Here is a 15,937-nt window from a genome sequence, read left to right as displayed (position 1 = left end):
GTAGTTAGCTCTTTTCCATGCGGAAAAGAAATCCCACAGTTCCAGCCAGTTAGCCCAAGTCTAAAGCACAAACCATTTCAAATGCAAAAGGCTGTAGAGAGAAGGGGGCTCGGGGCCCAGCTAGCATGCAATGTCACATGCAAATATCTCTCAGTTTTCATACAGAAGATGATTCTATTCAGTAGTATAAACCATGAATAACAGAGCTGGAATCTGACCTTTTAAAAACATAAGCAAAGGAGTTGTTCCACTTGCTCTGCTCTGTACAGCTTCACAGATAAAAAGCACAGTCACTCCCAACTTCTTGCCCTTATTAATATCACAGTTATTGCTGTGATACTTGGCTGAAAAGGCAAGACAAACCCTCAGTCTTGCCCTTACCAGAAAGGCATCAAATTCATAGTTTCAGCATACATAAAACAGTGCTCAGTGGAGCTGGTTTGTACTCAAAGCAGAATAGGAAAGGCCAGACCGAGTTTTGCTATGCTTACCCAAAGGAAGAGAAATTCTGCTCGCAGAAGAGTAAGTATGGAGATATATCTAGCTCTTTGCATCTCTTCACCAAGAGGTAGAGGGAGGCTGGAGAAGAAATGATAACTTTGTCTCCAGCTGCATCACTCACCATACTTTGTGCCAAAACATGCACTATGAATCACTACAACTTTTTTTACAGTTAGGAAATAGAGTTGTCCCCAGGAACTGGACATCTTAATATTACCTCATTGCAGAGGAAGTCACAATCCAACCTCACTGTCTATACAATCTCAGGGTAGTTGCATTATTTTCTCTCTGGAATATGGCATCTCCAACCACCAAATGCTATAGATTGACTTTTGAGATAGGCCTGCTGCTGCGTACATATTGCCGGTGTGGGCCCACTAAGCAGCAGTCCATGGTGCCATGACTCATATCACTGAGCAAGTCATCTATTGCAGAGCAGCCCATGCATCTACACAACAGAGAGGAGCACCATACAGAGAGACTGTCCTCGGTTCTGGGAAGAGAATAGCCATGCTAACGTGGTGCTGTGTCTGAGTTAAGAAACTCTGTTCTTTTAATCTGCTAATTGGAAGAGGTAGACAGCTGCACTGAAATACCTTTGCTGTTTTCTAAACTGAAGCCAGCTCAGTTACTGCTGACTTGGAGATCTTGCACCATGCTTTGTCAGTCAATATAGACACACCTAACATCCTCTTCAAGGTTCAGATTTTAACCTGTTTACTTCAATTCTAGCTTATGGGAACTGGTGAGATGGTAATACCATGTGACATGGCCATAGCTCAGTCCTAGAGGTGTTTTATTTTCATTTGTTTGGTTTTTGGAAAAGGTTCGTTTAGGTTGCATCTTGGCCCAGTTTATCACATTCAATTAAGTTCTGTGCTGAAGTGCTAAATCGCATTCAGTCTTGAGATCATATCCTGACAGTTGAGAAAGGAGTTAGTTTGCAATTTTCTCACCCAACTGGATTGACTGTAGCCCCGCAGTGGGCTACAGCTGACATAATTTTAATGTCAACATTGTAGATAACTGTATGTTAGTTGGTCACCATAGATTGCCTTCTTTGTCCATGAAAATAAGTCAACGATTTTGGAACACAATTCATCTGGCCTATTTTATACGCCTGTGACCTGACTCATATCCCAGAAATGCCTGTTTTTCTCATTGATGAAAAGGGACCTTTGGGTGACTACTTGAGAAAGAAAAAAAGTCCCCTGTGTTGTAGATATCTCCAGCCAGTCAGATGAATCCTGTGCAGGGAGACTAACAAGTCACAGAGCAGGCAGGCAAGAGTTAAGTGAAATCTATTCAATATTTTTTACCCTGATCCGCTAAGAAATTGTTCTGCGGTCCACTCAGCACAAAGCAAATGAATACCTTACAGCTGCTCTCCAAGAGCAAACACTGAAATATGGAACTGGCTACACGAATTATGAGGTCCACAAAAGATTACTCATATCTCAGGTTGATACAAAATCTTTCCCTCTAGCTTGCCTTGTCAGAGTCTACTCATTCAGGTCTGCATTGTGCCTTACCTTTCTATCTGTCCAAAGACATTCAGAAAAAAAGTTATGCACGTTTGTGAGGAAACCAGAAACCATATTTGCTCCTTGTGACTGAACAAGATTGGAATTTGTTAGTGATCTCACTCAAACCTGTGTAAATCAGGAGTAATTACATCAAAACTGATGGAGAAAACATACTAGGAAGTGAGAATCTGGGCCTACTGTTTTAAAAATAGCAGCAAAGCTTACATTGTATGAATGATAGAAAGATGTAATTTGCTTCTAATGAAATGGTGTGGTCTTTTTTATGTAACAGAGAGAAATAGCATTGTAGCTGAACTGTTGAATAAAAGTTTTCACTTAACTTACAGTACATTTTACTGTCATCAAAAAAGCATTTGGGAATAATAGTTTCCAATGAGTCTCTGTTGAAATTTTGGGATAATAAACTTTTATATCTTAATATTTATGATTCTAATAAACTACCACAATATTAAAATGAAAGATACAAACTCTGAGGTCAAAAACTACAATTTGTTGTAAGGCAAAACAATTTTGAATAATAAACCACTATTGAAATCTAAGATCACTTCCTATAATTTAATAAGTAATCCCCTTGGTGATATATTCCGGATATTAAACTGGTTTAACTCACTTGGACCAGCTGTTTTAAATTGGTACATAACATTCTGCCAAATGATAATACAAAAATAGGCATGAAATAGCATGGTGACCATTTAAGTTCTGATTTTTACCTTCATTGCCTACCACAAAGTGATCACGAATCTGCTAATCAGGGATCAATCAATTCATTCATTACTGTTAATAGCAGTGAATGACAAGTATAAAGATAATACTTTGTTTATTAGCTCGCCTATAGCACTGTTGGATAGATGTCAGTTGACCAGACGCAAGTGGCTGATTGGATAACGTATCTCACAGCTCCCAGTTGAGCTAATACATGCCAAAGCAGTTAGTGGGTTTTTTTCCCCAAAAGCATCCAGCTGTAGACTATCAATGCTTCCATAATGAAGTCAGTATAGCTTTTACGTATAAAACTTATTCAAAGGGTACTGTCTGAGTCTGAGAGGAAAAAAAATTCAAAAGGCTCTGTCATGTCCAACCAAAAATACCCCGCACATGGATCTTTCATCATATTTCAAATACATTTGTGTTAGACTATGTAGTCATTAGAGGAGATGACAATTTATCCATTACTTGTTTCATATGAATGTTTGCTGATGCACTAAGTTCAAACTTTTCAGTCCTATGTGTGGTACATGACGGAAACTGCCATTTAATAACCACTTTAGAAAGATGATGAGCCAAAGCCAAAAACGTGCCATGCTTATCCTTGGTATCAAAGATATTCAGTGGCTACGGTTTGCCTTACCGCTGGGTGAGGAAGTTCCCTGCCCACTGCAAATGAGCTTGTGAAACCTACGATTTACTGAAAAATGGAAAAATGCTGTTCTAAGGAACAGTGTAAGACCTTGCTCAATAATAAGGATTTGAAGTATGTGGAAATACAAGCAGCAGTCACCACAACTGGCAGAGACTAGAAAGTCATGCCATCTAGTTCACAGAGCAGGTGCCAATGCCGTTGGGTGAGCCTCTTCTTCTTTGGTCAGGAAATTAAACCTTGTGCTGGTCATGCTATTACACAGGCTGCAGCCACTACAATGTAGAACCACATCCCACAGAATCTGGTGCACTTGAGAGCTATGTTGGCTTGAGGTCTATAAAAATGACAGTTTTATTTACACAGTTGTTCCATTATGCCTCACTGAAGGGAACAGAAAGAGATTGCTTAACATGCTTCTCATTTGTTTATTTGTTTTTCTTTATTGGATAAAAGTAGTGCTCAGGAAATAACTAATGTAACTGACAGCACTGACTTGAAGAAGGGTTGATGGCAAACAGGGACAGTTCTGTCTGAGAATAGTGAATGGCAGGTTCTCTACCCACCCAGGAAATCCTTCTTCAAACAAGTGCCCTCTGTGTGTGGGGAAAGATGACCAAGAATATTTCCATTTGTGAAAGAATTGTGGTCTAACCTCAGATCAACAGACCTAATCAGTGCTAATCCAAGCAAGTGCTTAGCTCCATTGCAAACAAGCATAGACTGCATTATTTTGGAAGCTGAATCAGGGAAATCTGTCGTGGAAATACAAAATGCAGGTCTAGCCTCAGAGTTTGTGACTGATATTATTGGAAATGGCAGTTTTCTCTCAGATTAAAGGTAGATTGTATTGGGGGAACATAACAATTTCATAAGAATCACCCCTTGCTTATTTATTACCAAACCCTTAGTGGTGTCAAATAGTCTGGAGAGGTGAGGAAAGAGCTATGTAGAACTCTTAATGCTCTAAAATTTCCGTGCCACACATTAGAGTGTGGCTTGTCAACTGAAGTGATCACAAAGAAGCAATGTCTCTTTGCCACTCCTTCAGAGATGCCAAATACCTTCTGAATTTTACAGCACACTGAGGCTGTGTGCTGAAACGGCCCTGCCCAATCTGATCGGTGGAAGAGCAATGGCATTTCTTCCGAATATCACATTTGTGGTTTTCCTCTTTCATTATAGTTGACTAAGTCAGAGTAAGACACTGGTGCAAATGTAAAACCCGTCAATTTTAAAAGTGACATCTTTCTATCTGATCCTCATCTAACATAGATGGGGAATATCCCTATGATGATAACAAAGCTGTACCTCTTTACTCCAGGCCCTAAAGCAGTTGGATTTCTCCATTTCTGTAATTTAGACAATATGACAAAATGCTCTAGAAGTAGCAGTTAAGATTTTCTCTGTTTTGTAAAGCACCAAACACTCTGGGGAGCTCAGGAATAATTCTCAAGTATTGTTTCAATGTATTTGAATGTGTTTGAATCCACTGACTATTCTCAGCTATACAGGAACACACACACACATGCATACACAAATAGCTCTTGAAGGAAATCAGAGCATCTGAAGGAAAAGGTTTACTTTACTCTGGGTGATCTCAGCTACATTATTTACACACAAAAATCTCTTAGAGCGAACCATAAAAACACATCAAAGTGCAGTGACTTTCTTGTGCCCCTCCCTCCCAAGCTCTACAACAGATTTTGCAGTTTATCTTCTCTTCCTGGTCAGTTTCTTCCAGATCTTGTAATAAAACAGAGTACGTGAAAACTGAAACTCTTCAGGAAAAAATATTGCTAAATATTTTCTTTTAGAAACTGATTCTTCTTTGCTGAGTTTTTTGCATATTTTTATAGAATCTTCCAGCGCTGTCTCTTCTTGCTGTGTAAGGGACTCCTTTAGGTGATGTATACAAATATGAACATAGCGATGGTATCAGACCCTGTGCTTTGTGGGCCTCATGCTTTAGAAGCATTAAACTAATCTAAACCATCATCTTCCCCGTTTTTTTCCTCTCCTGAGCAGGGACCAAGGCTGTTTGCAGAACTACAAAGTCCCTACAGTAGGAGCGGTCCTTCAGAAATGTCCTAGGATGATCTGCATGTGGGATGTGCCACAGCCAGGAAGCATCAGATCTGTGTATGTTTAGCCACAAAATTGTACCAGGGCAGGACAACTTACCATGTTTGCTAAAACTTGCTCTGTGCACTACCACTTATACATAAGAAATCAGGACTCAGGAGACTTGATTTCTGTTCAACCACAGATTTCCTGTGTAGCCCTGAATAAATTGCCCCACCCCTCCACACCTCGGGTCTTTGCCCATCAATTTGGGATCGTTAATGGAAAATAAGTACCTGACATTAATGACAAGGCAGCAGTCAGATGTTATGAAAATGAGGATCGCACAAACAGTTCAGCAGCAAGAAGATGGCACACTGTCCAGTTTGTTTTCTGGACTACCAGTGGATATAAGGCACACCTGGACTTCAGTTCCTATGTGGGACCTGGGATTTGGGATTTAAGCACTGACTGCATTCTTGTTATTCACAGCAATTCACGCTCAGGAAGAGGTGGAAACACGAGTCAGTACCCAGCAAGTCACCTAGCAGCTGCTGGAGGATGCCTGAATGTCTTGCTGTAATAACCTCTTTGCAATTTCTCGTAGCCACTATCTTCCTTCTGAGATGAAAGAGAAGGAAAGGAAAATCACTGCTTCATTACATAAATCAAAAAAGTGCCTTTTATTAACATATCTTGTCTTACACAACCGATAGCAGATCCACAATCTGGCCTGAATTTGGAATAATAATACGCTTTCCTTCCTCTTTAGCATTCTCTCTACCTCTGTTTCTTAGGCACTTGTCCTGCTTTACACATGTCCTCCGAGATGCATTTACAGAAAGTTAACATTTCATATTTCAAAGATGTGCAAGACTGTTGTTCTGACTTGTATCTTCACCATAGCACGACATTTGTATTGACTGCTGTGCTTTCAGATTTCTGAATTACCCTTGAGTGTGCTTTGGCTATTTTCATCATTTTAAGGCCTCCCTTTTCCTTATGAGCCCACCTGGAAAATGGCAATAAAACTTACAAGCTTTAGGGGGCTTGTTTTCCAAAGTTCACTGCAGCTCTAGTTGTTTTTAAGAGAGCTTATCACTTTATCAGGCATAAAGGATTGTTATAATTCTAAATGTAAGCCTAAATTTATAAGCCTAAATATATGTGGTTAAATGAACAAAACAGTTTGGTTTGTGCAATATCTATTCAGGACAGGGTTTGCTAAAATACAGGTGAGAAAAACCCAAATCATTTTAGTCGTTTTTTCTAAAATACCTTACAGATCCCAACAAAATAAATTTTTTATTTCGCTATGTGGAAGCTTCATCTTGGTAGAATAAAGTTGGAAGTTCAGTTCAAACAGCAATAAGCCACGAGAATCCTAAAAATTAAATACATAGTCATTCATCTAAAGATGTTGCCTATGACAATTCTGGTCTTTGTTATGTTAAATACAGCCTTTTAATGTTAGATACAAGTGAATTACTCTCTAGACCAAAGATGGTCTCTCTAGACCAAAGGATGGCAGCAGCCTGGAGACAAGCAACCATGATCTCCCCTCTTCTAAGAAGATAAACAAAGAAAATTCCCAATTAGTCACATAGTTTGTGCTTTAAAAAGACATAATTTCCAAAAGGTGAGGAATGTTATGAGCAAAATTCCTGGAAAGTGAAATCTAAGCAGAGAACTTTGAATGAAACTTAGGCATTCTTTTAGAAGAGTTTATTAGATGGCTAAACCCCTATTATTTCACAATCAAGAAAGAACAATGGCTGAAAGCCCAACTTCATTTTGTGGAAACTGGGAATATAAAAGCAATGTATAACACATGAAAACAGACAGAAACGGCAGATTTAGCTAGCACTATGAATGAGAAATTCTGAACAAAAGGAAAGAATTAATATGAGAAGCTAAAAGCATGTGAAAATAATCGCTGTCTTTAAGAAAAAGAGAAGGAACTTTCAAATTTTAAATAAAAAGAGAGAAATATGCTAGAAGTGGTATAAGCTTGTCATTAGATAAGGATGTTGAATCTGTTAATCATGACAGAGAAAAAGGATAAATGTCCAGTAAATATTGCCTTATAACACTGGGAGAAAAACAGGGTATTTGATCACTTCACATGAGGATGATTAAGATCTTTCCAGTCCTGCAGTTACGAAGAAGGATTTTAGACAAAAAATGTTAAATATTTTTAAATAGGCCACATAGCTTGAATCCAAGGGTCCTCAGCAGCTTCCTGAGGAGGTAAATGAATCACTAATGTTACTTCTGAATAAATCTTGAAATAATGAAGAAATTCCGTAAGACCAGAAGAGCACAAATATTGTGCCAATATCCAAAAAGGTTAAATTAGGCAAGTTACTGGACTTTAATCCCAGCCAAAATAATGGTAAAGCTGATAAAGTAATAAATTGATATGATTAATAATTGGCTGAGAGCTCCCAAACACAACCAACCATGGGGCACACTTCTACCTCTAGTGTCAGTTCTCAAGGACTGACTGAAAGGTGATCACATCCAATGTGAAATATTCCTAAAATATTGGCAGAAGATGGTTGTGAATTACACAAAAACTGGTGGAAGAGCGATACACATAACGATACACAAAATTAGCTGACATGTAGTCAGGTGAGAAAATTTCAACTAACCAGTTTAATATAGCCGAACTTCTGCAGCTGTTCTGAAATGGATCGTAAGAGACAAGCAACAGAGCAGAAGTTCTAATGTAATTTCAGGGGAAAAAAAACAAACACACCATATATGAACCTTTTATTGTATAAACTGAGTAACAAATAGAAGCAGGGTGATGATTTTACCTCTGTATGTAATATTGATGAGATTGATACTAGAATATTGCGTACACATCTGGTGTCCATATTTGGGGGGAAAAAAAAAAAGTTGGACAATTGGAAAGGATGCAGAAAGGACCTTAAAAATCATTTCAGGATGGAGAAAATGCCTTACAGTGGGGCACTGGTAATACTCAATCTGTTTAGATTATAGTAGATTTAAGGGTGGCTTGACTATGTATGCATGTACATTCATTAGGAAAACACTGAACACTGAAAGGACCTTTAAACCAAAGGAAAAAGGCCTAAAGAAAATCGATGGGTACAAGCTAAAACCAGACAAGTTTAGTTTGGAAATAAGACACATTTTTCAGCAGTGAGGGAGATTAGTTAGAAAAAAGCAGCTACAAAGGAAACTAGTGAATTCTCCTTCTCTGCATACTAATATTGGCTGCGTTTCAGAAAGATGTGCTTTAGCCAAACAAAAGCTGTTCTTTAGTCAGAGACTTTTACTCAATTTAACATATTAAATTGCCCAATTATTCCTTCTGAACCTAAACATCTTACGTAGGATATGACTCACTTAACTTTAGTTGTCTACAGTGTAGACATCTGAACCTCAGGGTAGCCTAAGATTACTTTAGAGTCAACAGACACATTGGGGGCTGGATTCATCTCACCTATTTTAGAAACCTGCATTAGGATGAGATTAATCCTGAAAACTGTCTGTTTCTCTCTACTATAAAAGAGATGCTGTAAAGGGAACAAAAAGAGGCTATAAAGGGAATTTGAATAACTAGCTCTGATGTAGGGATTTCCACTGAAAGTGCACGCATTCAGTCAGATGAATCCTACCTAGGTTTTGCGTCTGAGTGTCAGGAAGGCATTTTGACAAACATTCCTGAGCAGTAAATCTAGTTCAGCAGGAAAGGCAGTACCTGGATTTCTGCTAGGTGAGGTAGAGGTTTATGGTATTTCTTCTGTGCCTAATGTGTAGCTGCTAACACACATTTATTTAGATTTCTCCATCTGTTTCCATCTTCCATCTGTTTCAGGCTCCAACATATTTTAAAACTTAATAATAAAAAAAATTATGCTTTCCCTATGTTTTAAAGACATTTTCAAAAGGGAATTGAGGAGTTGAATGTCTCTATTCACTAAAGGCCCAACTTTTCATCGCCACCCAGTAATCCAGCCCAGTGGGAGGACACAGAACAAAATGATATCCATCGTGAAATAAGATCTCGCTGTGACTCTGAATTTTGGGATGTTTTCCTGTTTGCTTTGAACTCCACATTAAATCAAGGCAGAATAAATATTCCCAACAACAGAAGAAAACTTGAGAATGAAATAAGTCACAGCTCTTAATGGACAACAAGCCTCAGTCACTGGGAGCAAGCACACGAACACACACAGAGTTAAAGGGCTTGTGAAGTTTGAGGGTTTTTGTGTTTAGAAATAAGCAAGATCTCCCACACCAGAGCCCTGGTCAACTTTTTACACAAACAATATGGCTTGAAGTCAAGGGAAGATTTGCCTCGGGAAGGACTAGAGGGTTGGATTCAATGTACTGTTCATTATGGCTATTTTCCTTTTCTTTATGAGCCACCTGGGAATCTATCTCCCTGTTTCAACTGACATGAACTATTTTGTTTCAACATTATTTTTTACTGTTCTAGCCTGTATGCTTTATTGATGTTGATTATAATTTGGTTGCTCACCAACTTAAATTGAAAGGAAAAGCTGCAATCCAAACCCTTTTCTGCAGTGATTTAAGAACAGCTAACATGTACGATGCTTGGACCAAACTTTCTCATTAAAGAGTTATTACTGAAATTTTTATTTTTGTTAAGAAACCTTTTAATACCAAAGCACATTTCACCTATATATATTTTAAAGTGCATAATGCTTCTTCTAGAACGACTAATTACTTAAATAAGAACATTATACCAGCAAGGAAAATGGCTAAGGACTTAAAAGAGGCACTTGTGGAGCATCTAAAAAAGGTAGGATTTCACATGGACATTATACATTAACTGTGTGCAATAATTAACGTTCTAGATATATGTAACTTGGAACGTCCTTTCATCCTTACTGAAAATAGTGAAAGGATGAATACACTTAAAATAATAATAGAAATCTTTTCTTCCTAAAAATCACTTCATTTGTGGAACTCCTTCCTACAAGATATTAGGGAAAAAAAATCTATGCTTGTCTTTTTTAGATTTTTAAGATTGCTCAGAGTACAATTGTAAAATAATGCATATGGAGACTTGGAAATTCATTGGTTAACTATATGATTAATAAGCTAACACACACTTTACCATCTTCTTGACGTTCAAAATACAGTTCTCTGTGCTGCCATTTCTATTATTTACATAGATCAATAAAGGCATAAAAATTACACCAAAATCTAAAACCATAATTGAAGTGCTACTGAGCAGACACAATTTTTCACGTATTTTTTCTGATGAAAGAAGGATGAGGTGGAGAATGGATGAAGCCTTAGCTAAATCATTACATTACTAGAAGATAGCCTTACAGTACAAGATTGAGCATGACCTAAGATCCTATATAGAACAAATGTGAACTGTTGACTAGCCAACAGTCAAGGTGAAAATTCTCATTTGGAGTGACCAAATTGTCAATAATGGGACAACTCATAAGTATCTGGCACTCCTTAGTGAATCATTATCAGACCTAAGAATACTTTTATTTTCTGAAACCCAGTTCCAACTTTAAAATACTGCCACGGTAATGCCACAGAGAAGGCCCAAGCTCCACCATTCAATTGTTCAACTGTTAAACTGTTGACACACCTTTGGCGGATTTTTCTTTCTTGAATTTATCTGTTTCTCCTCTTGAATTTTGGCACATACAGCATCCTATGCCAAGGAACTCCACTGCTTAACTGCACCCCAAGTGAATGAGTTTCTTGGTTTTGTGCCTCCCTTCTTCTAACTCCATCTAAACAATCAATCCTTGTGGCCTCCTCAAGATCACTTAAGGCTATATAGCCCGTTTCCATATTCCCACCAGTCATTGCTTTCCCAGACCTGAGTCCCCGTTTCTTTAGTCACCCTTCACAAAGAAGTCCTTCCATACCCCTCCTTTTGTCTGAATCTTTTTCAGTCCTGATGTTGTATTTGGGTGATTGCAGTACTGTGCACAACTTTTCTAGTTTTTGTGAATTTATACAGTAGCACATCATGCTCTCTTTTTTAAATTCTCTATTCCATTACTAATTTCTAACAATTGGCTTATGTTTTTGTTTGCTCCCTGTAATGTGAACTGATTGTCCACACGCTACAGTACTTGGAGTGAAGCTTGGCTTGGTACTTACCCGATGGACTTCTGCACAAACGAATTCACTGGCCTCTCATGTTCTGAAAAGGTTTGTCTAGCGCCCTCTTCCCACTTGAGGTTCACAGCTGTGGCTGCCCTGCCACATCCCTGTCAGCAACTAGGGATATTCTCACAGTCCTTTTCTTTCCTCGCATGTCCTTTCTCATGTGAGGAGAGACTCAGCCTGGGATAGCCTGAGGTACACTGCCACAAGGCCTAGATCTCCTCCTGCCCCCAAGTGGCCTATTTCTAGGCCTGAAACTTTTGGTATTTAAGAGGGAATACTTTTTCAGCTTGCCTTAGATACACAGAGACGTTGTTTTACCATCTGTCACATTTATACTTTTCTACATGATGACGATATGGGTATAGATTGTGGGCAGAAGGACACAGTGTGAGGACAAAGAAGGGAACAAGGTCCAATGGAGTGAGTATAAGTTGAAGAACCGGGTTTAGTGGGTAGAAGGAGATGTTGGGTGCTTGACTGATTCATTGGAGCCGTCCTTGGACTATCTAAAAAAATGAACCACAGGTTGTTTGAGGAGACACCTAATTGTTCAGCTCCAGAGTGGATCCTGGAGGTGACCCAATACAGCCCAGGGAGCAGAACCGTGGCATGAAGCAATTAAAAGGTTGCTGCAAAGAGGAACAGAATAGTCTGTTCTCAATATCCCCCAAGGACAGGAAGAAAAACAATATGTTTAAATTGCTTGAAGGGAGAATTAGGTTAGACAGTGGAAAGAACTTGCTGACGGTAAGGAGAGTTGAGCCCTGGAATAGCCCGCCTGGCAACTGGTGTAGTTCCTTTTGCTGACAGGTTGTAAGGACAGGTTAGACAAACATGCTAGGAATGGTTTTGGTCTACTTGATTTTTTCTTGGGTCAAATGGAGAGATAAGATCACTTCTTCTGTTCTTCCCAAACTCACCTGTTAGAATATTACAATTTTTCATCACAGATCGCTAAGGATAAAAATGGATTATTTTTCCATGTTTTCCACTACTGCAAAGAATAGCTTGTTATATCCATCTAAAAATTCTGACAGACACAAAACCACATTCTGTGCTTGTAAAAGTGAAAAAAACCCCACAGTTAAATCAAAGGATCTCTGTCCAGTTCTGCCAGTTTTGCTTTGTGTGCTGAAACTAAGTATGACACATTTCATTTAATAATACAATATTTACTCAGTAAATATATTTACCCCATTTCTTTGGCAGTCTTTGCCTTTATCTGTTGATTCTTTCACAAGCTGAAAAGTAAAATGAGTGTTATGGCAGAAAGCCTCTTTTCAGAAGTTGCAAATAGGAACCACCTCAGAATACCTCTGGTCAGAGTTCATCTTGGTTTGGCTTTAATTGCAAAATTACAGATATCTGCTTAAAGTATTACAGCCAAATATAGGCCCAGGAGGGATTATATTCCCACTTTTGAGATTAATGCGTTGTACAGCCCCTGGTAGTGAAATTTAAATACATTCTAAATAGTGGCCACTGGCCGTTTTATGTGACAGCCTAAATAATTAAAAAGGTCTGCTTCAATCCCATATCCATGGAGTACTTTTTTTATAATGTTTTGCTGCCCAGAAATGGTCTCTGCACCAAAACATAGCACTTAAATGAGAATTTCTCCTGTATCAGCTAGGCATCCTGGGATCTGTTTTATGATTCTACAAGGGTGTATAAAAGAAATAAGCTATAGCTATCCAGTAGAAATTTTCCCCATCCAGAGAGATTATTGCTGAATCTTATTCCTTCTCCTTCTGTCCACAAAATCCCCACTCAATACTTTCCTCAATTCTTTGTTGACTGCTTATAACCTACATGGAAATCCTTAGGCTGATAATTGGAAATTGCCAATGTTACAATGCCTGAATTCACAGGCTTCATTTCTGGCTTTCGGAGAAGCCACGCATTCAAGATCGGTTAAGCATCTGTCTGCCTCTTTAGACCTCTACTGTACCATCTAGGTAGAGTCATTCCCAGAATTCTTTCTCAGGTGTCACCTTCTTTATAACTACCTAGGTCTTTGCCTGTCGGTATGTTCGAGCTCTCCTCAGCCATGAGCATGCTCTACGCGTCACGATCCACTTAAAAGGTCGTGTGGAGGCTACAGCCAAAGGCTTCATAGTTTATTTTCAAGCTTTGCTGGGAAACTCTGTCTCACTAGTGATGCTTAATCCTCTAGGTACATACAAAGCATTGCTAATATTGGCTACCAAAAGGTGAGGGGACAGCCTACTTCAAAAGTGAGAGATGATTATGGGATATACACCTGCCTGAATAGGACACTCAGCCGAGTATCATGATACAATCCTTCTTCCACATCCTAGATTTAGTCTTGAGTTCTAAACTGGCAGCTAGACTCTTTTCCTGAAACTCTGGTTTTTCAAACAGAGCAGGGAAATTGTATTAAACGTCTGCCTGAGCTTAACAAACAGCATCGGGAGAAAGCTGATGGGGAAGAGAGATAGCTATGGGGCAGTTACATTTCTCCAAGGTTATTTCTTGGTGTCTCTGGCTAAATGACTTGCTTCTGTGCCAAAATGCATCTTGGCATTCACGGCAGCTCTCTTTTATCAGGTGCCTCGCCACGTGTCCTTCCGCAGTACTGCCATTTACCTCAGGAAACAGTGCTTTCCTTGCACAAAGAAATGTGGCAATAAAAATCATCAGCGTTATAAACATCATCGATAAAAAAAAAATATTTCTTAGGACCTAGAAAACAAAATTATGAGGAACTGAATTATTCTTGTTGTTAAAGTTTGATTTTCTGGGAAAATTTGCTGAGACTACAAAAAACACTAAGTAACTCTCCACTGACATCCTCTGTCAGTCTTAATGTAACGTTAAAAGGGATTGTTAATAGCCCAGACACTCCAGGTTTTGAAGTAATGACCAGATATTGAAGGTATTAAATACATTTATTTTTAAAATATTTCTAAATCCTTTATGTGGGTATTGTATTTAAAATATGCACAGTCAAGATGTAATAGCAGGGGAGTGGTGGGGGGGGTGATGGTGTCTTTTTCTTTGAAGTAGCGATAACATTTATGAACTTCGATTTGCCCAATTTTTTTTTCAACACAAAGTTTTTTCCAAAGGCAGGAAAATCGTGATTTCTAGTTCAGAAAGGAAGCAATGTGACATTGCCAATGTCTTGACTTTGTTTTTCTTTCCTTCCTCTTTAGGCTTTTTGGAGCTAGATACACAGAAGATAACAGTCCTATGGTTTATCTATAGTCCAGAGACACGAAAACAATGAGACAAGGTGAGTGAAACTTCCTGCTGATGACAATGTAGCATAAAGTGAAAGAAACCAAAAAAAAAAGAAGGGAAAAGAACAAAAAGATATTGAAATAAAGCGACACAAAAAAATTATTACAGTTATAGTTGAATCATCTGAGTGATTGTCTTTCATATGTAAAAATTTTCAAAAGATTTGTGTGACTATAAAAGCAAAGGATATCCTGAAGAATACTGAGGAATTTCCACTTATTGTAGTTTGCATGGATACCAACTCCGCACAAGTGAAGGGAGATGTGCAGGCTAGAAGGACGGTGGTGGATAGCTAGAAAAAGAAAGTAAGCTGGCCTTGCCATAGTCATGTTGTACAATTCACTGGTGCCAAATAAAAGGTAACAAAGAAGTTGGGCATCAGGTGTGAGTGGGCTATGGTCAGAAAGAGCTGGGGGCAGGGGCTCCTGGAGCAGCAACGTGATGCAGAAGTTGCACTTGCATCCAGGTCCTGACTTCAAAACTCACACCGCATTTTAGGACATCTTTCAGAAAGGAAGATTAAAAAGATACTGAAGAGGAACTTTAATTTGAATACACAAATGTAACATTGTTCCCATACAAAGCAATGGGATAGTAATGCAAGAGGTAAAGAGTAAGGCTAAAACTGTAATTTACAGTGGTTAATGATAGTAGTTAACCTGTAGTTAATGATACAGAAATGCAAGAGTTGGCTACAAAATGGTACTATACATCTTTAGAAAACCTAAAAAGGCAGGGAGCTATGGTAAGCGTGGCATTTTGCTAGATCGGCATGAAAGATACTATCTTACGGTGAAACACTTTACTGAGATGTAGGATAGACTAAGCAACCGGAGCGAAGAAGAATCTGTGCTGGACACTTGCCACAGCCTTTCAGCCTGGAAAGGAAAAGGAACCACTAGTTTTTGCCCAGCTACTGAGCACTACAGCACTCCAGAAGTTAATACAGGGGGGTCAGGAACTCCACAGAGAGCCTGTGCAATGTATTTATGCTATATGCCTCACTGAAACATCAAGGAGAAAGGGTATGCTACATGACAAACTGTGCTGACGC

The sequence above is a fragment of the Rissa tridactyla genome, chromosome 3 (genome assembly GCF_028500815.1).
Source record: "Rissa tridactyla isolate bRisTri1 chromosome 3, bRisTri1.patW.cur.20221130, whole genome shotgun sequence".
Classification (NCBI taxonomy): domain Eukaryota; kingdom Metazoa; phylum Chordata; class Aves; order Charadriiformes; family Laridae; genus Rissa; species Rissa tridactyla.
This window is presented reverse-complemented; position numbering follows the sequence as displayed.